The 26103-nt window shown below is 34.3% G+C and overlaps 1 long non-coding RNA gene across 4 annotated transcripts in view; it reads left to right on the top strand.

Moving 5' to 3' along the window:
• The window catches only part of LOC135838330 (uncharacterized), a 161248-nt gene that overhangs the window by 95343 nt on the left and 39802 nt on the right, over positions 1 to 26103 (top strand). For all 4 annotated transcript variants that reach the window (XR_010557385.1, XR_010557383.1, XR_010557384.1 and 1 more), the window contains one exon: positions 8431 to 8574. This is a non-coding gene — a long non-coding RNA (uncharacterized LOC135838330). The remainder of the gene's footprint in view (positions 1 to 8430; positions 8575 to 26103) is intronic.

Genomic DNA, 26103 nt, shown 5'->3' with positions numbered 1-26103 from the left:
AGCTGTCACATATTTGTAGTACCTATACGTACTTACACGTTGACTATAAAGTTGTACTTTTCGGAATGCAGTGAAACGTGGTAGCGTTCAATCCCATTGACACAAAATATTGGCAAAAGTTATAATTAGATAGTGCCTACGTATTGTGAAGTGTATGTTTTGTATAGCTTTGTATGTAGTTTGTACCCACGTAAATGTCATACATGCGAAGATAGTAAAATTGAAAATAGATTTAGGCAAAGAGAAATATCAACACCTCGTTTCGTAGGTTCTACTCGTACATACGTTCTACGGGCACGGCGGCGACCGCGTACGAGAAATTTTACCGTTCAACTTATAATAGTGCACTGATTTAAGGGCCAACTATTCGGCGTTTGAGATTATTTCCGTCTGAAAGAGTTTTCAAATCACAACGTGTAGTGTACGTATACGTATAGTATAAAGAGTGTAATTTACACGGTTAAGTCACCGACGACGACCGAGCGACGGTTTGGTATGTGGAATAATGTTTTTTGGCTCGACGCGACGTGTCGTCGAAATACGCGCGTACGTTGCAGTACTGTTCGATCGAACTCGCGCGAGTACCCGAAGGGGAGGTGCTGGGGTAAAACAGAAAAATACGATGTGGAGAATGACAAATTTAACACCGAAAGGCGCCTCGTTGGCGTCTTCTTCGCCATCTGGCACCAACGTCCGGACGCCTGGCATTTTGTCAACATAATTCAATGTGTTAACAGCTGTTTTGTGCGAGTTTGTTTTCTCTACATTTTTTCCAACGCGTTTCCCTCCCCTTCTCTCGCTTTCTCTCTCTGGTGAGCTTTTTCGGCGGGGAAAAAATTTTCCATCGTGGGAAGGCGACCAGACTGTGTGCTATGCTGCGACTGTATACTGTACATTATGTATATATCTCGTCGTCGATTCGTTGTCGAGTTGCGAATACCTTTCTTATATACCAAGGATGTATTCCAAAAGGTGCTGGAATTTCAACCATTTTATCGCTCTACTCTATGAGTTAAATGATGACGTAAGTATGTGTATTCAATGCATATGCTGTCGACCGGCCGTGCCGAGCAACGTTGTCGTATGCGAAAAAAAATAAAATAAAACAAGCGAAAACTGCCAACTTTGCATCATCTCGTGATGTGATTTAGTAATAGAGACAATTCTCGCTGATATACTACTGCTATCAGCTCGTACGAAGTTCTGCCAAGCCTCGTTCCCCTCGTTTCTTACTCTCGTTCTCAGTTACTCGTTTTTAATTCGATTTACAACTGCGAAGATTAATTAATAACTTGTCCGCTTAATGGACGACATGAAAGCAGGCCTGATAGCTTCATTCTTCGGGTGCATTTTCCAGCTAACACTCTTTTATCTCTGCTGATTTATTTTTATTCTATCTTTCCTCTAATCTTTTTCATGCCGCGTGGAAAGAGAAAAAAAGACGTTGATGCGAATTGAATAACCCTAGCTGACGTAGCAGCATTCGTGGTGCGGGTATTTATAATAGATTGGTTGATTGTTGGTGTTGGTAGAACGTAGATGTATAGGTGTCGGAAAACTCACGCGTTCATTATGGAAAAATTAATCATTTTTGGTCAATTAGCAAGAGCTTAATGAAATTTTAGGCGGGATTTGAGCTCGTGAAAGTCCAAATTGGGGTATTTTTAGTTCTGTCTATATCGACTCAAAAAACAAAATACATTAGTTGCATTATTTTGATTGGTCACTAATGCAAAATGTATAATTCTGCTCTTCAGAACTGTCCTTCTTCACCAGGCTCCAAAAATGATAAAATTTTTAAAAAATTACGAGCGAGATGTTTATATTACGCTTCTGAGGATTTTGAACTCGAATGAATATTTATTCATTTTTTCATACAACACTGTCAATAGCGGATCCCTCCTTCCTCTTTTGAAAAAAGAATAAAGAATCGATTGAGTTTGAATACGGTTTTGTTTTATTTTGTTGTTGCACCCCTCGCCCCTCCCCCCAGTCGTCTACTTTTTCGAAATAGAATACCACTGAAACGCTTGGAGTTCGAATTACTTAAAACAATTAATATCCTATTTTGACCCCCCCCCTCTTTCCTCTCGAATCGAGTAGATACTTTTTCGAACTGTTTTGAGCAGTTCTGAAGCCTCTTGCAGATTTTTGAAAATTGAACTTGACACAAAAGTTGCCGATGAAGTTGGAGGCGGTTTCATGACGTTTTGGAGCCTCCAGCAATGTTCTGGAAATTCCAGTTTCCTTCCAAAAAATGTCATTAAATCTGTGGAAATGAACTTATATAATATGTGTTCAATAATGCATTTTCCAACACTGGTTTCTGCCAGTTCGGAATCATACATTTTTCATATTTTCAATCCAAAAAATCCTTGGAGAAATGTAATACGGTTCCGAACAGGCAGAAACTGTGTAATTTTTTTGAAAATGTGGAATTTCTAAAATGAACCCAGCTGGAGGCTCCAGAACGATTTTAATTCAGAATGTTGAAAATTAAGTTCAGAAGTATAAATTTTAATTTTTCAACTTCATTGGGTGAAATTTTGTGTAAATTTCAACTTTCAAAAAAATCTACTGGAGGCTCCACAATTGCTCAAAATTGTTCGACACTGCATGTTTCCAATCGATTCGAGAAACCGAAAATAGGGCGAAATACCTACCAAATTTCAGCTTCCAAATCTTCCCAAATTTTTTCAACATTTTTTGAGCGTGCCTTATTTCTTAGCTGACCATCAAAATGGGTTAAAATTTTTATGAAAACTTTTTTTTGAGCATTTATACTTATGAATTTCGAGTCTAAAAAATTTGGTTGTTTTTTTTCTCGAAATTTTCAACAAAAAACCTATTAAAGTGTGTTGAAATTTCGCGAGAAATTCAAATTAATATTTCGAACTGAAATATTATTATGATATTTTTTTTAAAATTCGCACAAAGTTCGATGATGGTTTTCGAGATCTTGAAAAAAGTGTCATATGACCTATCAAAATTACCTAGTTGAAATTTTGGCAAAAAATCAAAACTTTTTATCAAATTTTTCTTCAGCAATTTTGAACAATTTTAAGGCCAAAATTTGGTCAATTTTCTGGGTACTTAGGCATGAAAAAGTGTCATACAACGCTTTGAGATTTGCATGTTTTTTCAGTTCTTGGGTTTTTAGAATTCGACGCGATCTCAGACGATGAGACGAATATTCGGAAATTACTGAAATAAGTTACAATTTTTCAACATTTCCAGAGCATTGAACCCTCCCTCTCACTCAGTTTATTTCAAGATTCTCGTACTTCGAATATGATTGGAATAGGTACTTACTTGCTGAAATGAAACAATTCAGCTGTTGGGATTATTGAGAGAGATATAAAGTTTGAACTTCCAAAATAAGTGCTGCCTTTATTCACTCCTATTTTATTTTAATTTTATTGGTTCAAGTAAATGTGTATTTTTTCAGTTTTGGAAAAAAAGTCATAAAAAAGGTCAAAATGAAAATCAGCATTCGCGAAATCAAATTCGTCATTCTTGTGACTCCCTTTGATTTTTTTCAGAATTGAAATATTTAGCCAGATTTGCTCAAAAAAGGACCATCAATTGATTTTAGAGACAATAAGTAGGATATAAATCAATAGTTTCTCAAGGTCGTCTGTCTGTCTACCTGTCTGGCCTCAGCTCTCAAGTAGGTTGTTTGAGAGTGCCTGTCTGGCTTCTCGTGGTCGTGTACGTACTTTACTGGCTTCTCAAGGTCATTTGTCTGTCCTCTTAAAGGTCATTGACCCGTCTATGTGGCTTCTCGAGGTTGTTTGTCCGTCTGTCTGGCCTCTTAGGGTCATTGAACCGTCTGCTTGGCTTCCCAAAGTGGATTGTCTGTCTGTATGATCTCTCAAGGTCATTGACCCGTCAGTCTAATCTCTTAAGGTCGTATGTCTGCATGTTGGACCTCTTAAGGTCATTGACCCGATCGTGTTTGCTTTTCTTTTTCAAAGTTGAAATTTCTAAAAAAAAAAAAAAAAAACACCCAAATTATAAAATTTTGAAACCAAAAAAATCAAACTTCTCGTATACAGGGATTGTACTCTGTTACTTTTTAAGTAACCAAGTTACTAAAGTTACTAATAGTAACTTTTGGTTACTTTTTAAAAATTTTGGTTACTAAAAGGTACTTTTTCTGAGTTTTTTCACAAATTTCCTTTTTTCTTCTTCAAAATTTTACTTAGAACTCTTTTCTTTTCATCAAAAATAATGCTGTTTTACCTCTCAGGAATTGTGAATTTTCAAAAGCTTTTTGCCCTCGCTTCGCTCGGGCTTTTACTCATAGGTATGTGTTTCTATGAATATGATAATCTCCTGAAAACTAAAAATTTTGAAACCAAGGAAATTAACTTTTTACTTACATCTTAAGGAATAACTTTGTTTTACGTCTCATATTATCAATTTTTGCAGCTTTCGCTCGGGCAGATTTGAATGCTGCTACTTACTGGAATTTTCAAACATTTCCTAAAATGGAAAAATCAACTCGACAAATTCCAAAAACATAATCCAATTAATAAAAAAATTCAGATGAATTTTTTATTTGGCATTTTATGTGACCAATTATTTGGAAAAATCTTGTGGTGGGGAGGGGGGGAGTCTGAAGTAAAAAGTTGGGAAAATCTAGCGTGAAAAGTTGTGAGAATTCCCCCCCCCCACTACACATCGCTTCATCACACCTCTGAAAATAAAATGTAATGTTTTGTACGGATTAAAGTTTTTCGGTTACATTGAAAATTTTTTTGGTCACTTTTCTGGTTACTTTTTGGTTACTTTTTGGTTACTTTTTCCAGCTTTTTTGGTTACTAAAGTTACCTTTTTTGAGAAAAATTTGAGTACAATCCCTGCGTATAAAAAAAACAAAGCTCTTTCACTTATCAAATTAAAATTTTCGGAAGCTTTTGCCTTCAGCTCGTTCGGATCTGTTTACTTTTTTTTCAAACTTGAAATTTCTAAAAAAAAATCATCATTCAAATACCTATTCTAAAAACCAATTTTGAAACTGAAAAAATCAAATTCTTCGTATAAAAAACATTGTGTTTTCACCTATCAAAATACTAATTTTTGAAAATTTTTGCCTTCACTTCGCTCGGGTTAATTTGTTTTTTTTTTAGGAAATGAAAAATTCCGTATTTGAGCTGCTTTTAAAAATTGAACAGGGAAAACGAAAATTTTGTATAGGTAAGTCATAATAGGCTATCCCCCCTCACAAAGTCCTTTTGTTTCGACTCGCCAAGAACTTTTTACCAGGGATGAAAAGCTAGCCGAAAGCTTAAATCCGAAAGCTGAAAGCCGATCAAATTTTCGCACTAAGCCAAAAGCTGAAAGTTTGCAAGTTTCATTTTTTTCAAGCCAAAAGCTAGCCAAAAGTTTCATTTTTTTGGGTTTTTTCAAAGGTTTTTTTGCAGAATTGAATTCTTTAAATTCAGAAAAAACAAAAAAATGAAAAAAATGTCATTCAATTTTATTTTAATGCGATTTTATGAAATGGAAAAAAAATAAATGAAAATACTTCTAGCAATGAATATTCTCCACCTATCACTAATTAATTATGAAATCAATGCACCTGATTTAATTTTTAATTCCCTTTTTTTGTAAATTGATGGCGTATCAGCTAAAAGTTTGAAGTCAAAAGCTTAAAGCCAAAAGTTTAAAGCTAAAAGCTTAATGAAATATAGCTGAAAACTGCTAAATTGAAAATATAAGGAAAGCCATTGGAAGCTGAAAGTTTGGCTGAAGCCAGCCTTAAAAATCAAGATAGCCGAAAGCTAAAGCCAAAAGTTTCAATTTTGAAATTTCAAGCTAAAAGCCAAAAGCTGAAGTTTCATTTTAAGGCTTTTCATCCCTGCTTTTTACAACCACGTCTGCTATTTCAAATTTTGATTTTTTTTTTTTTCATTAGAAAAATGGCCCCTCAAATTCAAAAATTTGACAGAAATTGATCTGTTTGATTATGTGTAGTGTATTTTTGCATTCTCTGTCAATTTTGTCTTTGGACACTTCAGAAATTTTCCTGCCAGTGAATACCAGGGTCGTTCAGTTCAGAATGAAACAAAAATTTGTGATAAAAAAATATTTGTAGGGGCTCCGTTCGCAAGTCTCACCAGTTTCAATCCAACCTTCGAAAAATTCGCCTCAAGAGGGATAAAAAAAAATGACAAAATAACGAACAACGCGTTGTAAATCTTTTTTCTCGCGTTCGCACGAGGCCTAATTACGATGTTTTCCTTTTCGTATGGCAAATTTATTGGTTATTTCCACGACAGTTTGCCTAAGCTACGTGTACTGTATTAGGCTACGACATGTATCATGTATATACTTAATATGTACGCAGACTTAACGGTGCCGTAATCAAGTTTCAATAGGCACTCTGCGAATCACCAACACTACTTTAGCAGCCTTTATGACAACGTCGTACGAGTAGGTATACTTGGTATATGTATAAAATGCGTGTTTTTAGTATGTACGATACGATACGATAGGTACGTATACGTATACAGTCGGTACATAAAATGCAACGCCATATACACGTAAATCTAATATATATGAGTTAAATTTTTCCTCGAGTCGTAATCAGATACCTACAATGCTAAGTTAATCTATACGAAAGGTAAACGAACCAGCATCGTATATGTACGCTACACACTTTATTAATTTGATGATGGCAAAGGCGGCGGCGACGACGCTGGCTGGCGTGAATCACGAATATGGTCTGGTCGTAATTTCTGCACACAGTCGTATACAACTACAATATACTAGTCTAACAATACATCGAGTTGAAAAAAATTTTCGACAACGATGGAATACTAAATTACGACAGTATTGGGTTCGTATACTGTACTAAGCCCTCAGTCTGCCTATATATTGTACTCTGGCTTCTGCTCATCTCACGTATAAACAATACAGCAATAAGGTTCGCGTGGAGAAATGGGATGCGTCACCACGTGGAATGTTATCCACGATATTTAAATGATGACAATGATTCGTCAGCTTTCAAGCATGCCAATCTAATAATCGTGCTTTTCTTTCGACATAGCAGCTTGCGAGACGAAATCTATACGCGGTGGAACCTTTTTATGGAATTTATTCACGCACAAATCGATACACCAATCGCTGCAGTATGCGTGTGGTTGTATATTAAATCGGCCAGGCACACGTTTGTGGCGAAAATTAAAAGCACCTTGCCAAAAAAAAAAACACCACTTCGCGACTACTGACACGACGCTCGTCGCTTTTCCATAATAATAAATGTCCACGTCCTCATCGACGTGTACGTGAAATAACGCCGTCGTCCATTCGGCACGAACCAAATACTATAGTAATGTCAAAAACAAACCAACACTACTCGGATAGGCCATAGGCCGAAGGCAGCAGGCCATATAGGCTATACCTACCAACCATTAGCATTTAAGAATTATTTTCGGTAACTTGATTTCGAAAATCTTGTATGCATTTTGTGCTTTGCTTTGCTTGTGCGAACGCTAAAACTTCGTGATTCGAATACATTATCGTTGTAGTGTAGAGTAGACCTGTGGTCCCCCCCCTCTCCCCCTCCCCAACCTCGTCCTACCCAGATTTACGTATAGGTAGTATTCCCCGTGAGCTCGTTAATTTGCTAAACAACTCCCAGCAAACAATTAATAGGCAGCTTATATGGTTTGTAGTGTTTCGGAAAAGAATTCCATCTTCAAGGAACACCATCACCACCGTGGTGTGTATTGTTGCGTCAGAGTAGCTTGTTTTTGTCTCGAATTAGCATCGTGGTGTTAATAAGATCGTCAAGTGTATTCCTTTACCTACTTATATGTATACGAGTTGTACTAAAGTAAACCAAAAATACAGGCAAGTATGTGTGTAGTTTTACACATACTATTATTTTGTAGGAAGCCTGTGTCGAGAATTTTTTGGCTCGTTGTCGACTTTCGACTATGTTGCATTATTTCGAGAAACACCTCTGTTAGTGCAAAAAAAAGACCACCTTTACAGCCTTGACTTTGTGTGATCATATGGATTAATTGGATATACTGATGAGTGATACTAACTACTCATAAAATATTAATTTTTTTCAAAAAATGAAAAAAAAATGCATTTTATACAGGAAGATGACTATTGACTAACTAGTTTGAATAAAAAAATGTACCAGCATAAGTGATTATGATTTCCAGGTAAGGGTTTCTCTTTAACAATGTTGCATAACGATGATCGTTTGTTGAAAATACATAATGTATGTAGATGTTGGTACATTACGTATGGTACGCGAAGGTGCTTAATTCGACGTAATAGTCAATTAGGTATATACGATTTTGTGCATATGCATGCTTGAAAATTACCTATACGTAAGTAGGTATCAATTTGCTGTGCATGTATAATTATTATAGCTGACGGTTTGAAAATTGTATTTTTCTGCAGGTACCTTATGCAAATGTATGTTGGATGTGGAATATTGAGGAGTCCATCGTCGTAAGACTCGTACTTGTGCAGTTATGCGTTATGAAGCTGATTAAAATGAAACAGGATTGCGGATAGGGGATGTTGAATATGGACGAGTAGCAGGTAATGTGCAAAAAATGAGTATTTATGTATTATGTATTTGTAATTAGGATATTGTCAAATCCAGATAAAAATGTGTATTTTATGCCAAAAGTTTTGAAAAAATGGTTGCAAAATTATTTCAAAATGCTTAAAAGGTGTTTTTTAGAGCTTTTTCTGATATCCAACTCCTCTGAGCATGCATCACACTTAAACAATTTTTTGAACTTTTTTCGAAATTTGAAACCTGAAATGACACCGTTGAGGGTCGTGTTTGAAAAATAAATAGATATTCGAATTCAGTAGAACAGAAGCCTTTAAAAATTAGTGAATTGACAATTGATACATCAAGTTTTTGTAATTTTTTGCTTTTTCATTTTTTAAGAGTTTTTATGAATCTTGATTAATATGGCTAAACCCTTGTTCCTTGTGGGGGTGTCGAAGTCCTCTTTGGAGAATTGGTTCTTCGAAAGGGAGATTAAAAAAATGTCTGAATTGTAATTTTTCAAATTTTTATAGGGTACGATGACTTTTAATTTTTGGAAATATATCAAAGTGATGAAAAACTGAAACTGAAATGAGCAAAACTGATTTTGATTCTGGTGCAATTCTCCGAATCCATTATCTTAATTCCTGATCGGAATTTTCCCCGAATCCAATTTCTCGAAACCCATTTCCCCAAATGAAAAGTACCCGAACTACTCTTCTATCGAATGTGACACTTCGTATTTTATACGTATGGAGGTATATAGCTCTTCTCTTCAAAATAAGAAACTTGTCTGATTTTTATAAATTCCAGGTACTTGATCCAAAAACTTGAAAGTTTTTCCAAATTATGAATGGGTTATGAATCTACTTTGTGGATGAATGCATAAAAATCGTTTCAATTGTTTTATTTTTGTTGAGTTTTTAGAAGTTTCCCAAGAGTTGAGAATATAAAAAATTATCCAAAAAAGGACATGGAGCCATGGTATGGTGGTAAGGAGGGGCACTCTTTGTGGGTAAAATTAAAACGTGAAGGAGACCGTCAAAGTCTGGAAAAATTCTCATCACTGTATTGGAAATTCACTCCATTTCAAAAATATCACGTTTTCGTTGGAAACTTGCACTTTAAATTACAAAAATATTGTTTTTCAATAAAATTTTTAAAAATTTACCAGAAATATTATACGATGAATTTGAGCTACTAAAATTTGATGTGATTTTTACATGATATTATATCGAATAGTTAGGTAATTCTTTTCCAGTAATTTCAACAGTTATAATTATGATGTAATTTAATCATTCAGAAAAATGGTAACAATTTTGGTTCTTTGGGGCGAAAAAAGAAACTCAATTTTCACGATATTTTTTTCAATTTCATTCCAATTTTTTATAAACAATACCATTTTCATTATTTAGGGAGAAAAAGTGCTACTTTTGCTCCCGCTTCTAATTTTTGGAAGTAAATACTGGCGTTTTTCTCCCTCATAACGAAAAATATATTATTCAACCAGGGAATAAGAGTGATTTTCGACGATTTTGAATTATTTCCCTCGCTTCACTCGGGCAATAAACCTCAAAATTCGTCGAAAATCACTTTTACTCCCTAGTTGAATAAACTACTATTTCGCTAAATTTCTAGTAGGTATCTTCGAGAAATTTTGTCAATATTTTCAGAAATTTTACTGCATATTTTATAAAATTTTGACAACACAACACTTTGTTTTACATTTTTCTTTGTACGAGTATATTGAAATCTTAATACGTTAGTAGTTTTTTTTTCGTTTTTCAAAGAAATTCTGCATTATAAAGTACCTACTACTATCTACCATTTTCCAATTTCGAGGGGTTCGTTTAGATTTGGTTATGATTTTCCAATATTTTGTTTGTTTCGGTCTGAAATGAGATCTTTCATTTTTTAAAAATTTTTCCATACCTGTAAGCAAATTTTGTCAGTTCACTCCTTTTTCATAAATTGAAACTGGAAGCTCTAGAATAATTGAAAATCATCATCATTACCAATCGATTAATTACGTTCAAAACAAGGCATGAACTAAATTTCAACATTTCAACTTAATTAAATCAAGATTAATTTTTTCTCATGAAAAGTGAGCAGAATTTAAGTTCTTAAAATCTTGCCAAAATACGCCAAAAATTGAGAAAAAAAAATTCTGCACCTAAAACTTTTTGTGGTAACTTATTTTGGGTTGCTTTATCTCTGTGATTAAAAAATTGTTCTACCAGTTGGATTTGAATACAAAAAAAAAACTTCCGATGTGTGATGTACTAGTTGCTTGTTTTTAAAATTGAAGGAGCTGTCACCATCTTGTGGAAAACCAACGAGCAAACTGAGTGCAACGCGATTTGGAAAATTCTCAGTTGATCTGATGAAAAAACAAAAAAATCACTACAAATAGTGTATCTACAATTATTTAAATATCCAGGATCGTTTGTTTTGAATGAAAAAATCAAAGCAGGATCAGAATTTTAATAAATTTTTAATTCAATTTTACGATACGATAGACAAATTTATTCATCTTTTTTTATATTTTCAAAAACAAAACATAAAAAAATTTATAACTTTGCCAAAAAAAAACACACATTTATCAATATTATTTGATTATTAAATACGACGATACGAGCACTTACGCTTCGCCGTATTGTTTCAAATAATAAAGTTGGAGCATAAACGCGAGCATTGGGTTTACAGAGGTAATGTAGTTATTAGGCAATCATTCCGCGATAAATAAAAATAATAGACACTTTCCTTTTTTTTCATTTTTCGCCGTTGTGCAAAACTTGTAACAATATTTGTTGTAAAATTTCAACGCTATTTTTCAAAATAATGACGAACGTAAAAGTACACAAAGCTGTGCGCTTGAACCAGCTTTTCGCTGTTTACTCAAAGTGTAATTAAAAACAGAAATTCGTATCGACATAGTTTTTCGCTCCGCGAATTTTACGCAGATTTTCTTCAGCAGTAGATACTATAACAAGTACTACGGAAAATTTTAATCATTTTCAAAAATTTCAGTATCTGGGTGCCTCTTTTTGGTTCTTCCCTTAATTATAACCCCCCCCCCCTCCTTCCCCATTCAAAATTACCCCTTTAAAAAAAGGGGAAAGGACTTCAAAAATTATAAAATGAGGAAATGCGTAGAATTTTTTCACTTCTCATTTCACCCCGATATTGAACTGAGCCCTCGATGGTGAAATTTGTAGCATGAATATGAAAATCTAGATTCAGATTTTTCTTTTCATTCTACCCTTAAGCTTCCTGGATAGATCAGTTTCAAAAATAGAGATTTCAGAAATTGTTAGTAAATTTGTGTCAGTTGCAAACCCCTGATCCCCACACTCATATTTCAACTTTTCGGGGTGAACTACAAAATGAGGGTGGAAATCAAAATGAGCGTCCTCAGAAGCCTAATTAAATTTTCTTAAGGTGTCTGACAAATTTAAACATGAAATCGCAAGACCTTAGGGACGATATGTTTCAAGTATGTACTTCACAGGTATTTTATCGGGAGAGGGAAGTATAACTTTAACATATTTCAATTGTCTATTTTTCAAATATCCTCAGACATTTAAATTTTTGGAGCAGCGTACAAGGATTAAAAATTCCTTCGTCGTTTTAATTTTTCGTTCTTAGCTTATTATTCTGTATACCAATTTCAACTGAAAATTAAATCTTGTTCTCTGTTTTACTCAATTTTTCATACAGGGTTTTCTCGATATTTCCGTACTAAAGCTAGTTTTGCTACAGAACTGCAAATCTCTGATGGGTCGTACTTCGAGAATGATCGAACTTCCAGAAAATCTGTTCGCAGGGTTTTTGAAGAAAACAGATGAAAATTTAGAAATCGATCAAAAAAGCCCAAAGTTCAACTTTCACTGTGAACGCTCAACTGTTCATGATGAATCAGTGATGGCAAAGCTTTTGCATTTTAGTTTCGGTTTTCAGTTTTCAATTTCAGTTTCAGTTTTCTGTTTTTAGTTTCAGTTTCAGTATTAGTTCCACTTTTTCCACTTTAAAATGCGTAATAGGTATATGTTGAAAAATTGGAAAAAATGAACCACCAAAAATCAGGGTTCCCAGACATTCGCTCGAATTCAATATCCCGAAGGGACATTTCCCCAAATACCCAATTCCCCGAATTCATAAAAGTAGTAAATTTAGTCAAACAGGTGGTGAAAAAACGAAAAAAATTCAAACGCGCAGCAAAAACCTTCAAATCATTGAAAAAAAAAGTTTATTTTTGATGAAATTGGCAACTTGTTTTTTTTCATTATTAATTTGATTGAAATTGAAAAATACTTCATGTACAAATTTTCTTCCAATTCCAATTTTTTTTTTTTTGAAAATGAAAGATCTGACTTTGTTAATTTTCATTTAATGAGAGGGGTTGTCACAGCCCATTGACCAGATCCTTAATACAAGTAGTTCTAACTATAGTCCAAAGGCTTGTTTCTCCAAAGCCTCCAAGGGCCATGAGGGTGCAGCAGCTGGATTGCTTCTGTGTTGATGTGGCTGTGTAGGCGCTTCTCATGGGCATTGGGCATCCTCATAATATTCGCGTACTTCATCCACATTGTAAATACGCAAATGTGCATGGATATCATTATTATGTGAGAATCTACATGCATTCATGATTATTGTCAGTATGACATTTTGCCTTGTCTGTATCATCTGGCGATTAGACCTTTTTGCACAGCCCCATAGCACCAGACCATACGTCCAGATAGGTCAGATAATCTGCTTGTAGACCAGGATTTTGCAGCTCAGGTCCAGTTCCGAGTGCCTTCCAATTAACCAATATAGTTGCCTCAGCTTTTTCTTCATCTGGCTGGACTTCATTTTCACATGGAGCTTCCATGATATGTAATCTGGAGTCCACATGCATTCCCAGGTATTTAGCTGAGTCAGCCTGTGGTATTGGCTCTCCTGCAAGATAAACCCTCATCAAGCTGTTGGCATGATGAAGAGTGAAGAGCAATAGTGCCTTGACTTTTGATGATTCAGGGCAATCCTCCAACTTTCTTGTCCAATTGTAGATTTTTTCTAGTGACTTTTGCAGTATTACCTTGCGGTACTCCCATCTGGATCTCGCCAAATTGTGACAAGGCCTCTTCATGACTGACTCTAAATCGCCTCTCCTTCAATTATGACTCAATCAGTCAACAAAGGTTGCCTGGAAAAATTTTTGATAACTTGTAAATCAGTCCTTTGTGCCAGACTTTGTCAAATGCTTTTGCAACATCCAAAAACACCGCCGAGCAGAACTTTTTCTCCTCCAGCGCATTTTCGATGAGGGTAACTACCAGATGAACCTGATCAATGGTCAAGTGTCTTTTCCTGAATCCAAACTGGTGAAGGGGTAGATTTTCACCAACTAAAGGAAGCATTCTTTTAATCAATAGTTTTTCAAAATATGAGATCAAAAATTTAGATTTAGAAATTGAGAATTTGATTTAGTAAAGTAGGTAATCTTTGATGATTTTGTAACTCGCTCTAATTTTAGGTTATTTCAAAGTTGAATGCGTGAGTGATGTTCATTCTTTTTTCTTCATGTTCTTGAAGAAAAGTACCAAAGTCGAAGTCTTCAAGGTTTTTTTTTCATGTTTGAAGTTTGTTTCATGATTTTTAAGTTTAATGTATGAATATTGGTTCAATTTTTGTTTCTTCATGCACCTAATGAAACATAGTACAAATATCTCGAAGTTTTAAGAGTTTCTTGCAAGTTTGAAATTTGTTTGTTTTTTTTTACATTAAAAAAATTATTAATCAAAATTCATCTGTTTTTTACATTTGAAGAAATATCCTGCAGTTTGAACAAAAATGTATGAAAAATTATTCCCCCCCCCCCCACTTTTTCTTTAATCAAAGTTTGTGGTAAATGGTCTGGAAAACCTGGGAAAAGTCAAGGAAAATGACTTGCCAAAAATAATGGACACCCTGAATGTTCAAAAGTTTGATCCGATGTCCGACTTTTTTCTTTTTTTTTTCGCTGTTTTTTTGCGGAAGATGAAAATAGTTTTTGATGCCTATATGACATGTATTGCCTACCCACCTTCACGATGATGAAAAACAGACAAACGTGATTGCGATAAATCAAACTCATAATATCGATATTTTGAACGTAGAATTTGAAGCATTGGATGCCTGAATGGCGAGAAGGCCTGTCAAAGGCAATCCTTCATAATCGCGATTTACTCCGTCTCTGCCAACTCGTACAGGGTGCGGCAGCTTTAGGTTATCATTTTGGTAACACTGTTGTGGTCTCTTCCACGTGTCCGAGAAAAAAAATGAATACATGGTTGGAAAGAGGATAAAATGCCATTTTAAAAAAGTTCATTTGATTTTAAAAATTACATCTGCACAATGTTTACCAGTACCTTTTACAAAAGTTGTCGTTTTTCAACACTTTAAAACATTCTCCAAAATTGGTTTTTCAATTGCGGCACATTCAGCACAAATTCTTTCTTTCAAATCTTCCAAATCATGAACTTTGGTTAAATATACTTTTTTTCTTAAGATGTCACCAAAGAAAAAAGCCACCGGCGTTACGAGATCCGGTGACCTCATTGGCCAAGGAATGGAGCCGTTTTTTGAAATGATTCTGTTCCCAAACATCTTCTCCAGAAGTTGAATTGTCCTTGATCCTTGAACAGGGGTGTGCAGTGGCCACATCTTGTTGAAAATAAGAAGTAGACAATATTCGTTTTCTATGAAGAGCAGATGGGGCCACTGCGCACTCGTTCAAGGATCAAGGACAATTCAACTTTTGAAGAAGATGTTTGGGAACCGAATCATCTCAAAAAAACAGCTCCACTCCTTGGCCACTGAGGCCACCGGATCTCGCAATGCCTGTGGCTTTTTTCTTTGGTGACATCTTAAAAAAAAAAGTATATTTAACCAAAGTTCATGATTTGGAAGATTTGAAAGAAAGAATTTGTGCTGAATGTCCGCAATTGACAAACCAATTTTGGAGAATGTTTTAAAGTGTTGAAAAACGACAACTTTTGTAAAAGGTACTGGAAAGCATTGTTTAGATTTTATTTTTAAAACGAAATAAACTTTTTTTAAATGGCATTTTCTCCTCTTTCCAACCATGTATTTATTTTTTTTCTACGACACGCGGATGATACAATAACAGTGTTGCCAAAATGATAACCTAAAGCTGCCGCACCCTGTATGTACATGTAAAGCTGCACACGAGTCTTGTTGCGAGCATCGTAAATACATATTACGTAGAATCAAAGCGTAGGTACATGCGAAGAGATACGTAATATTTGTAGGAATGTATTTCTCAGTTCGTACGAAAGATTTTGACACTTCCGTACGAAAACGTCGACGACGAATACATGCTGATAAATCTATGACAAGCGAGCGATTCGAGTGAGGAAAACTAAACTTTAACAAGCGATATAACAAGGTTGTAAATTATGTACGAGACTCGTCTACATCGCTATTGAAGATACCGCTATATATACTAGATATACTCGTATAAATGTAGGTACGACACTGGATGATGATGATGATGATGATGATGATGAGACACCTTTCGATATCATAATATGGGTCCATTAAACGTTGAAAAACTTTGTATAAGCAGAAGCACGTCTGATCTATTACAACGTGTATAGAAAATAGTAGGAACCGTCTGCAAAGTGTGTTCTAGCTGCGGTTTTTTTCTTCTTCCTTTTTATTTTCATATAGATATTAATTAGCATGAAATTATAATAAACGTATAGACAAAGTATATATACGGCGGCGGACGTGATGCCGAAGCCATGCAAACAGCTGCATTTTTCAAGATCACATTTTTTCGCTTCTTTGAAAAATAACAACTATTAATGAATAATACTTGCCAAAATAACGGGAGTCTTAATAATTACGATATAGGTGTACCAGATTAACGACCAACATAGAATAATAAATACCCTTATAATATTTTTCAAATGTAGGTAAATCTGTTCCCTCAGAAGACTGGCGTGTGCCACATTGTAACGGCACACAACGATCACCGTTCGGTAGTAGAATTTTTTTTGCATTGATTTGCACAAAATGAAAAAAAAAATTCGTTAATGTTCGATAGTATGTATAGGTATAGAGATAGAGAGAGGTTTGTATCATCAGTACGCCAGACACGCACAGGTACACACATTGTAATACGTGCTGGCGTGTTTTGTGTGTAATTACGAGGAAAAAAATTGATTAATTAAAATGGATGATGTTTTCCACGTATCTGCGAAAACAGAGCCGTTTAAACAGGTGAAAATTATGTGCAATTAATTCGTATTTTGTGCCCATAATGGTGACGGAGAAATCGCACAAATGCACATTGTATAAACATGCGCGGCTTTCAGCGTCGAGTTGATTAATTTTTTTTTCTCTGGTTAACCTTACTCGAATTTTTTTTTTTTTGTTAATTCACCCGGAGAAATTTTCGCCCGTTTACTCGTGTCCCGGTGACATAATTTTTTCGTCGAAATTTGCATAATGTAAGAGTATAGGCTATACCTATGATGATTATCGACTGGTTCCTTCATTCGTTGATATACTTTGTTTCACATTTCCGCCAAATTATACGATGCGAGAGAGATGAAGGTATTTTTTGGAAGGATTTTGTCGAAATATGATGAGAAATTTTGAAGGTCTTTGAGTAGATTTTTCTCATTCCCACGAATTGTACTTGATGATTGGAATGCGGAAGTGTTTCTTCTGGGTTTCGTTGGGGATTTTTCTACTAATCAGTAAAAATTACTCGTGTAATTTTTGCCATTTTTTTTTTTTCAAAATTTGGAAACATTTTGAATGTTTTGTTCAAAATTGGGATATTTTTCGAAAATGAATAAAATTTTCAATATTTTTATTGGAATGGTAGGAGAGTATAATTTTTTCCAAAGTGTGGCGCAGTAATGTTGTGCAAACTGGCGAAAAACACGATTAAAAATACAGAGAATTTCATGAAATTTTCTCCTTCAATGGTTGTGGAAACACAGGGTGTCTAACAGGTACTGCAGGTACTGTAAAAGTACTGCATTGAAATCCTCGGTACTGCAAGTACTGTAAAGTGCTGCATTTTGCCTGAAAAGTAGGTACTGTATTTTTTCTCAAAATCATTGGTTTAAAATTTTTTTAAAAACCTCAAAATTAATTATTTGGTGAAAATTTTAAAAAAAATGTTCATTTTGTACCTCAAAAGATGCAGGGTGTTCACAAGCCTGGAAAACCTGGAAAAGTCAGGTAATTTGGTCGGTCTGGAAAAGTCAGGGGAAAGTCAGGGAATTTCGTAATTTTCACGCAAAATTCCTGGAATTTTGAAAAAACGATCAATTGCAAATTTCAGATAAGGACCTGTTATGAAAGGAAAACATTATTTTTTACTTCTCGAACCACAAATTTTCAGAAGCTTTTGCCCTCGCTTCGCTCGGGCTTATTTTCTTTTCTTTTTAAATGGCCAGATGAACATTCCTAGAAAATAAAAATCAAAGTTTTAAAGCCAAAAAATGAACTCACGAAAAAAACATCGTTTTTATGCATCTCGAAATACAAATTTACAAGAGCTTTCGCCCTCACTTGGGCCTGTTCTGTTTTCTTTTTCAAAATCAACTTCCTTTAAAAAAGCATTATTCAAATTCTAAAATTTTAAAAGCCAAAAAAAACCTATGCGTTCTCACATAAAAAACCTCGTTTTCATGCCTTTTGAAATGCAAATTTTCAGAAGCTTTCGCCCTCGCTTCGCTCGACCTTGTTCTCTTTTTTTTCTAAAGTAGTTAACTTTCCTTCAAAAAAACATCATTCCAATATTGAAATTTAAAAAATCAAAAAATAAACTCTTCTCATTTAAAAAAACCTCGTTTTTAGGCATCTAGAAATGAAAATTTTCAAAAGTTCTCGCTTCGCTCGGGCCAATTTGTTTCTCAATTTTAAGATGAACAAATTTCACATTTTGATGCCTCCAAAAATCCATAAAAGAAAAGAAACATTTTCAAAAGTTATTATGAATTTATTGTAAAATTAATTGGCCAAACTTGATGCATGTTTTATTCATTTATTTATTTATTTTTAATTTAAAAAGTCAATAATCAAATTTGAGCTGTTTTATATATCCGAAGAAGTATCCAGTTCGAAGAAAAGCTTATAAAAAAAATACACCCCCCCCCCAAAAAAAAATTTTTTTTTCTTTAACCAAAGTATGGGGTAAGCATAGAAAATTGAAAAAAAATGGTCTGGAAAAATGGAAAAATTGGCCTGGAAAACCTGGAAAAGTCAGGGAAAATCATTTCCATGAAATCAGCCAGTAAGCTACATAAAAAGAATTACTCGTTATGTTGTGTTCCCGTATCTTATAGTTTGAAGTCTGTGACATTGATAAAATATGTATTTTGCAATGTGATTGTGAAAAGACAATGATTAATTTTTTACTTGTGTAATTTTAATTTGTTTCGATTGAAATACTTATCGACAAATTCCAACTGGTTCAAAAATATAATTTTTTTTCTTGGGGGGGGGGGAGTCGGTGTAAGGTGGATAAAAAATATATAAGGTAATGCAAAAGGTACTGTAAAAGTACTGCATTTCTTCGGAGAAATTTTGTTACTTAGACACCCTGAAACATCAAAAAAAATTATTTCACTTTTTTAATCCTTGAAAACCTCACTTTTAAAAATTATTTTACTTTCACTTCGTTCAGTTTTTTTCGAGATATTCCGAATGTTTTAATTATTTATTTTTTTCAATTTTTGACTTTATTATATTTGAAGATGATCTTTTGATGTAGCCTTGTGGTTTTAAGAAATGAGAGAGAGTTGAATGGTTCAACAAATGAACTTTTGCTATTTATAATTACAAAATTATTTCTATAGTGTTGACCACAGATTTTGATCACCTTGAATGGATTTTGAATCATGAAATTATTTATAAAGAATCATCCCTCCCCTCGTGTTGATGAATGATATTTTTAACGTAATTGAGAAACTTTTACCCTTTCTCGTTATTTATTTATTGAATGATTTAGTGAGAAAAAAAGTTTTTAAAAGCATCATGAATTATCATCATTTTTTTTTTTTTTTTGAGGTCAAGAAAGTTTACCCTCATATCAAGATTAGCTGAAATTTTATGCAAAGACCAGCAAAAAATTATCGTAAAACGTCTTCTTGAAAGATATGCTACAAATTTTGAGACTTTGGTTAATGTACTTTTCCCTCCACCCCTTCAATTCCACAAAATTCCAAAAATTTCTGTACTTTGTTCGATTATTTGTGTAGAAATTGCGAGGAAAAATTAAAAAAAAAATATTTCAGTATGCACAATTGCAGTTGTAGTTAGTTGCTTTCACATAATTAACTCTTTTTTCCAGTGAATATTCCCCCCTCCCCGCTAAGCCAAACTTAGCTGTCTTGTTGTAAATTTTGGTCTAGACAAAGTCAAATTTTTATTGAAATTCATCGATTGCAAGTAAAAAAAATTGAGAGTGAATCACCCCCCCCCCCCTCAACCAAAAAAAATGTCGGTTGATTTTTGATAAAATTCAGTAGAACCCTTCATTTCGAGTTGAACGTCGTCAAGAGAAAATCCTAGCTGTGGAGGTGCCTCTGGAGGTGAGGTTTGGGTCCTCTTCAAAGTGGAGGAATAATTCTCGAAGAAACTGTGTTTTTTTCGCTTTAGCTACTTCCCACCAGTTTTTGAAGAAAATGATCCATTTCCAAAAAATAAGTATCTGAGATTTTGCGTCGACTTTTAGGGCATTTTCATCAAAATTCAAAACCACTTTCAAGATTCTACTGAAGGGTGGAAAATTTTCAAATTGCTTATTTTTGGGGTAACTTCGAGTTTTGAAAAGACTTATTTTTTGCTTATTTTTTGCCAAATATTAATTTTTTGGTCATGATTGCCAATTTCTATAAATTGAAAAAATTTGTCAAGTTTTTGGCTATTTTTCTAGATTTTTAAAAGTTGGGTGTAATGACCGAAAAATTGGCACTACTGCATTTCAAAAAACACTTCCCCAATTTTAAAAATGATATCTTTCGATGTTTTGGCATAAATAATACCTACTTTTACGAAATAATTTGAGAATAAAATATTTTCAAAACACGAATTTACCCTAAAATGAACAATTTGTATATTTTCAACCACCCAGTAGAACCCTTAAAGTGATCTTGAATTATGATGGAAATGGCCTAGGTCGACACAGAATTTCAAAATTCTATTTTGGAAAGTAGGACATTTTTTCAAAAATGCCCTCCATTGGAAATATCGATACTTCAACAGTTTTATCAGTTTCTCTTTCATTAGTATGTAAATCTTGAGCATCATACATACATACAATGAAAGTTGATAAAATTGAAGGAAACATCCGAAAAGTTTGAAAGAAAAACATGGTGAGAACCTTGATGAGTCGTTTCAAATTCGTCAGGGTCGTCGACGAGGGGGGCAAACGGTACAGTTTGTCCTGAGTCCGCGTTTTCTGGAGAGCTTTTTTAAAAATTATAATATTATTCAAGTTTTAAAGTTAATCTTGCATAAAAAGTATCGTTTTTATGCCTCTCGAAATACAAATTTTCAAGAGCTTTCTTCCTCGCCTGGCGCTTTTCTTTTTCAAAATTTGATCCTAAAAAAAAGCTTTCAAATTCTAAAATTTTTCAAGCCAAAAAATAAACTCCTTGCCTTGAAAAATAAATTGTTTTTAGTTCTCTCAAAATGAAAATTTTCAGAAGTTTTTGAACTCGCTTCGCTCAAACCTGTTCTTTTTTTAAAAATCGACTTCCTAAAAAAAACATCATTTTTAGGCTTCTCGAAATCAAATTTTCAACATTTCTCGACCTTGCTTCGTTCGGGTCAATTTTGAAAAATTCACATTTTGGGCCCCCAAAAATCCAAAACAGAAAATGAAAATTTTCATAAGTCATATAATTTTCAGTCGAACCCCCTCCTCTCTCCACTCCCCCTCATAAAAACCCACTATAGAGTTTCGTCCCTAGAAATGGGGCCAAAATATCTACCCCGGGCCTGCATTGGCTTTCGACGGTTATCCTGAAATTCGTTCAGGTTTTTGGTTGGAATTTTGTAAAGTTCATTTGAGAAAATGCTGTGTTTTTTAAAGATCTCTTTACTTAAGGATTCTCATTTTTTTCACGAAATCTAGAAAATTGTAAAAAAAAATCGACAGAGTCGATTTCAGAGGTTAAAGTTTTCCCTCAATTGGGAGAAAGATTTCGCTGGAATTCGAGAGTAATATTTTTGTTGAGATGCTGGCAGATTAATTAGTGAAGGATTTTCTCAAATTCGTAGCCTAAAGTTCGATAATTATGATCTTTGTTTTTGAAAGTTATCCTTTTAAAGGTGGGTTTCTTTCCCCATCAAAACTGTTTTTTCTTAATCTAAATTGAATACATATCAACTGTAACATCGTTTATGGTAAACAGGAGGGAAAAAAAACGAAAAAACACTTAGATCATAGTTACGTATAGTCTAAGAAAAAAACACCTTGTTCAATCAGTTAAAACCTATATCAAGTTAACTCTCCTCGCGTGTCTCCTCTCCACTATTCTGAATGAGCATGGGCAGACCGCAGCAGCATCGGGCCGTTGTAAGAACAAAAGCCTGTTAAAAGAAATCTCGCAAAGTTGTACCTTGTACGAGTTATTATACCGACAAACAAAACTTATAATTTAACACTCGTCGCGCAATCCATAGGGAATGATTTACGTACCTATGTATATTAATTCATCCTAACCCGACCCATCCCATCCATGTACATTGGAAAACCGTAGACTGGTAGTCTCGTATATGAGAGAATTCAGGGTTAATGTGTTATAGACGAGTCGAAAGGGTGCACAGGCACACTGCACACAGAGGCAGACACAACTCGACTCGCATAACTTACACACTCGATAAGAAAAGCTAATTAGTTCGATAACCTATCTTGACGATCGATTGATTTTCATATCTACATGTTCGGCTTTATCTTCGTGGACACCGGTCGATCGACGATCGACGATCGGTGCGGCCTCGACTGATAATGTCTGCTTGGATAATGAACCCCGACCCCGACAATGGGCATGGCGATGGGGATGGCGTGTCCACCACGCGACGCCCGGTCACCTCGATCAAATAGGCAGCAATTCGCGCGAGCCAAGAAGGTTGCAGGTGTAATTAGAGAAACAGGCGCTGCTGTGCGTTGTAAAATAATAATGTAAAATAACCGATATGGAGCAGATGCGTCGTGTATACAGGTGCTGGTTGCAGATAACGTATACTCGACGCGTGCTCGGTGCTACACACTCTTAGAGAGCTCATCACAGATGCACAATAGGGTATTATTTTTACGCGACCCGGTGTACACTATCGCATCGTTCGCCGCAGCCACAATACAGGAAGAAAACAGTTACCGAAAAAAAAAAAAGTGAAAAGCGGTGTGTTTTTCTAATAGCATACTCGTAGGTACTGCTTACTGTAATACATAGTACGACTTACTACGTTGTACGAAAACTGATCATGAGGATGAAGAAGAGTCGACATCGATGTGAATAAGATACAACCCGGATGTATATTATTGTTCGATCCCAACGTCGTATATCGTCATTAATCCCTCGGAAATTTTTTTAAAAACGTAATTCGCATTACACGCCGTTTAAAATTAATGTCAGCAGATTAAACAGCTGTCTCCTCGACGAACGGAAATTATCGATATTTCGCCATATAATAAGTATTATACTTACTTACTTAGTTCATACTTCATACTATGTAGTAGGTAAGGTGGCTAAATATCATCAGATGACGTTTTAGTATAAAGATAACCATCTTGTGACTTGCAAGGCAAGGAGTAAGTGAGGAGAGATGAAGGCGAACTGAGTAGATCTGATCTGATGGAATTGGGTTTGTTTATTTAATTTATGAGCTCTTAAGCATAATTAAGGATATGGTGTACGGGTGTACTGTAAATTAATTATCGTATTTAACCCTTTAGTGCCTCGAAGAAATCTATTCGTACATTTATAATGAATAAATTTTTGTCATGCTCTGTGTACATTCTAAACGGAAGTTTTTGGAACTGACGCTCTCCGATTTGAACAAAATCAAGCTAGATTGAATAAGAGCACGTTATGAACTCTCCCCCCCCCCTTACTCCCTAACTACATAAGATTTCGAGAACTACAGTTCAAATTTGGATTTTTGGCAGATTTTTGAATATTTAAAAAATTCAAAAATTCTGCTTTGAGAAGGATTTTTAAACTTGTTCATAGAATAATTTTTTTTTTACTTATCAAAGTGAACCAATGTGATGAATTAAAGAGCTCTATTCCAAAGTGGGTTGAGTCATCGAGTTTTCAAAGTAAATTTTTTTGCAAGCAATATTGTTCTATGTCCAAAGAAAGGAAAGTTGCACCGATCTTTGGAAACAACAAATTTCAGCACCAAAAATTTTAAACGCATTTTTTGGGGGAAAAAAGGACTTAACCCACTTTGGAATAGAGCTCGCCGCTTCAATTCCTTTAATCAATTTTCCACTCGTCACTTTTTTACTAGTTTTGGGTCATTCTGGAGCCTCCAGCGAAATTTTCAATTTTCTTAATCAGAAATTTCAAATCTCTCTAGTGAGGCCATAAATAAACCTTAGAACCAATAATTTTGGTCGGTGGCGCTTATTGTACACCCTTTGGACCGTTTTACGTGGCAATCGCAGAATTACAAGAGTGCCAGTCCAAAAGTAAATTTTTGACCAATTTGTAGTACATTAGATTCCAGAAAATATTGAAAGAATTAAATTTTCAAATAAAGGCTCATTTATAATGGTAATAAAAATTCACAAAAAGAATAAATGAAAAAGTTGAATCTATGGTTTTTAATAGGAGAATTTCTATTACCATTATAAGTGGTTCTATTGAAAACCACAGATTCAACTTTTTCATTTATTTTTTTTTTGTGAATTTCCATTACCATTATAAATGAGCCTTAAGATGTGTAGCGAGCAGTTGTTTTTTTCGGTGAAGAATGGCTCGTGTGTCTACAAGATCTCTCGACTCGAAAAAGAAAATCGTTTGGCCATTGTCTGGCCTCCTGCGAGTTTTCAAATTTCTCCAGGAATTGAAAATCGTCTTGGAAGTGCTAAAAATGAACTTTAGTGTCCGATAACAAATTTAATAGGTGCTTTTTGGGCACCCTCATCTCGGCCTCTTTAGATCGTTATTACCGCGGAATTCCAGAAGTGCCAGTTCCAAAGACGAATACGGTTCTGGAGCCTCCCGGAGAACATTTTTCCAGAAATTTCAAAACAGTGTGGAGAAGCCACCTTTGATCCAGTATTTTGAAATGAAGGTGACAACTGACAAGTGCATTTTAGATTTCCAACTTCATTGGATAATTTCTTGGAAATTTCAACTTTCAAAAAATTTTCTGGAATCTCCAAAACTGTTCAAAATTGTTCGAAATTGCAGGTTATTTGACAGGTAGTGTAAGTAGTGAAAAGGTAGTGAATTTAGTCAAAAAGTTAGTAAAAAAATGTAAAAACCTTTGATAAATCGTTGAAAAAAAAGTTTATTTTTGATGAAATTAAAAAGTACTTTGTATACAAATTTGTCTTCCTATTTCAATTTTTTTGAAAATTTTGCTGTGAAAAATTTGACTTTGTTAATTTTTTGTGTGTGTTAACAATAAGAGGGGGGGGGGTCGAGTGGAGAGTTTTCTGAAAATTGCGTTGAAAAAAGTAAAAATTTAAAAATTGAAAAAAAAAATCGTTAGATACTTTCCACGTATTATTTCCAATATTATGTTGTGAAGTGATGGTGGGGGGGTGGTGTTCAAAATAGGAGATACGTACAAAATTTCACGTTTTGTCGGTAAATTTGCTGGAATTTTTATTTTTTTGCATTATTTTAGACCAAATTTGATGTTCAAAAATTCACTAAAATTCGAAAAAAGCGCTTTAGCGTCTGAAATTTTTGGCTGGAGATATGTAGTATGTTTGTATATGCTCTTTCGATTTAGCTCTATATGGTATAAAAAAATTTCTGTTAATTGGAACATTTCCCTTGTCAGTTTGTATGAAAATTTGGGCCTCTTTCAAAATGATGAGAAAAGTATGAAAATCTGTGTTCAAAAAAATAAAATAATGTTAAAATCTTCATTTTACGTTTACCTGCCTACTTACAAGTTGCAAAAAATATCAACAAATTTGAGATCTAACAGATACCTACATATAACATTTTGCAAAAATTACCAGAAAAGTATCGTGTGAAATGAGCTACTCAAATCCTCGTTAAAATGGTTGCAAATACGTACTTGGAAATTGTTCAATGTATTGAAATTTTTAGAAATATAGCAGATTTGCTTAAAATGTAGATAACTAAATTGTACATATTAAGTTTAATAAAAAAATGTCTTTAAAATTGATAAAAATGGCAAAAATTGGTCGAAAATTGCTGAAATTTGCAAAATGTTGCCTCAAAAATATGAACAAAATGGTCTATTGACAGAAAAATGTCAAAACGAGCAGAAAATTATTGGAATTTATTTCGAAAAATGATGAAATGTCATTAAAATTGTTCGGAAAATAGGTAAGC

Source organism: Planococcus citri, chromosome 3 (assembly GCF_950023065.1).
Source record: "Planococcus citri chromosome 3, ihPlaCitr1.1, whole genome shotgun sequence".
Taxonomy (NCBI): Eukaryota; Metazoa; Arthropoda; class Insecta; order Hemiptera; family Pseudococcidae; genus Planococcus; species Planococcus citri.
This window is presented reverse-complemented; position numbering and strand designations above follow the sequence as displayed.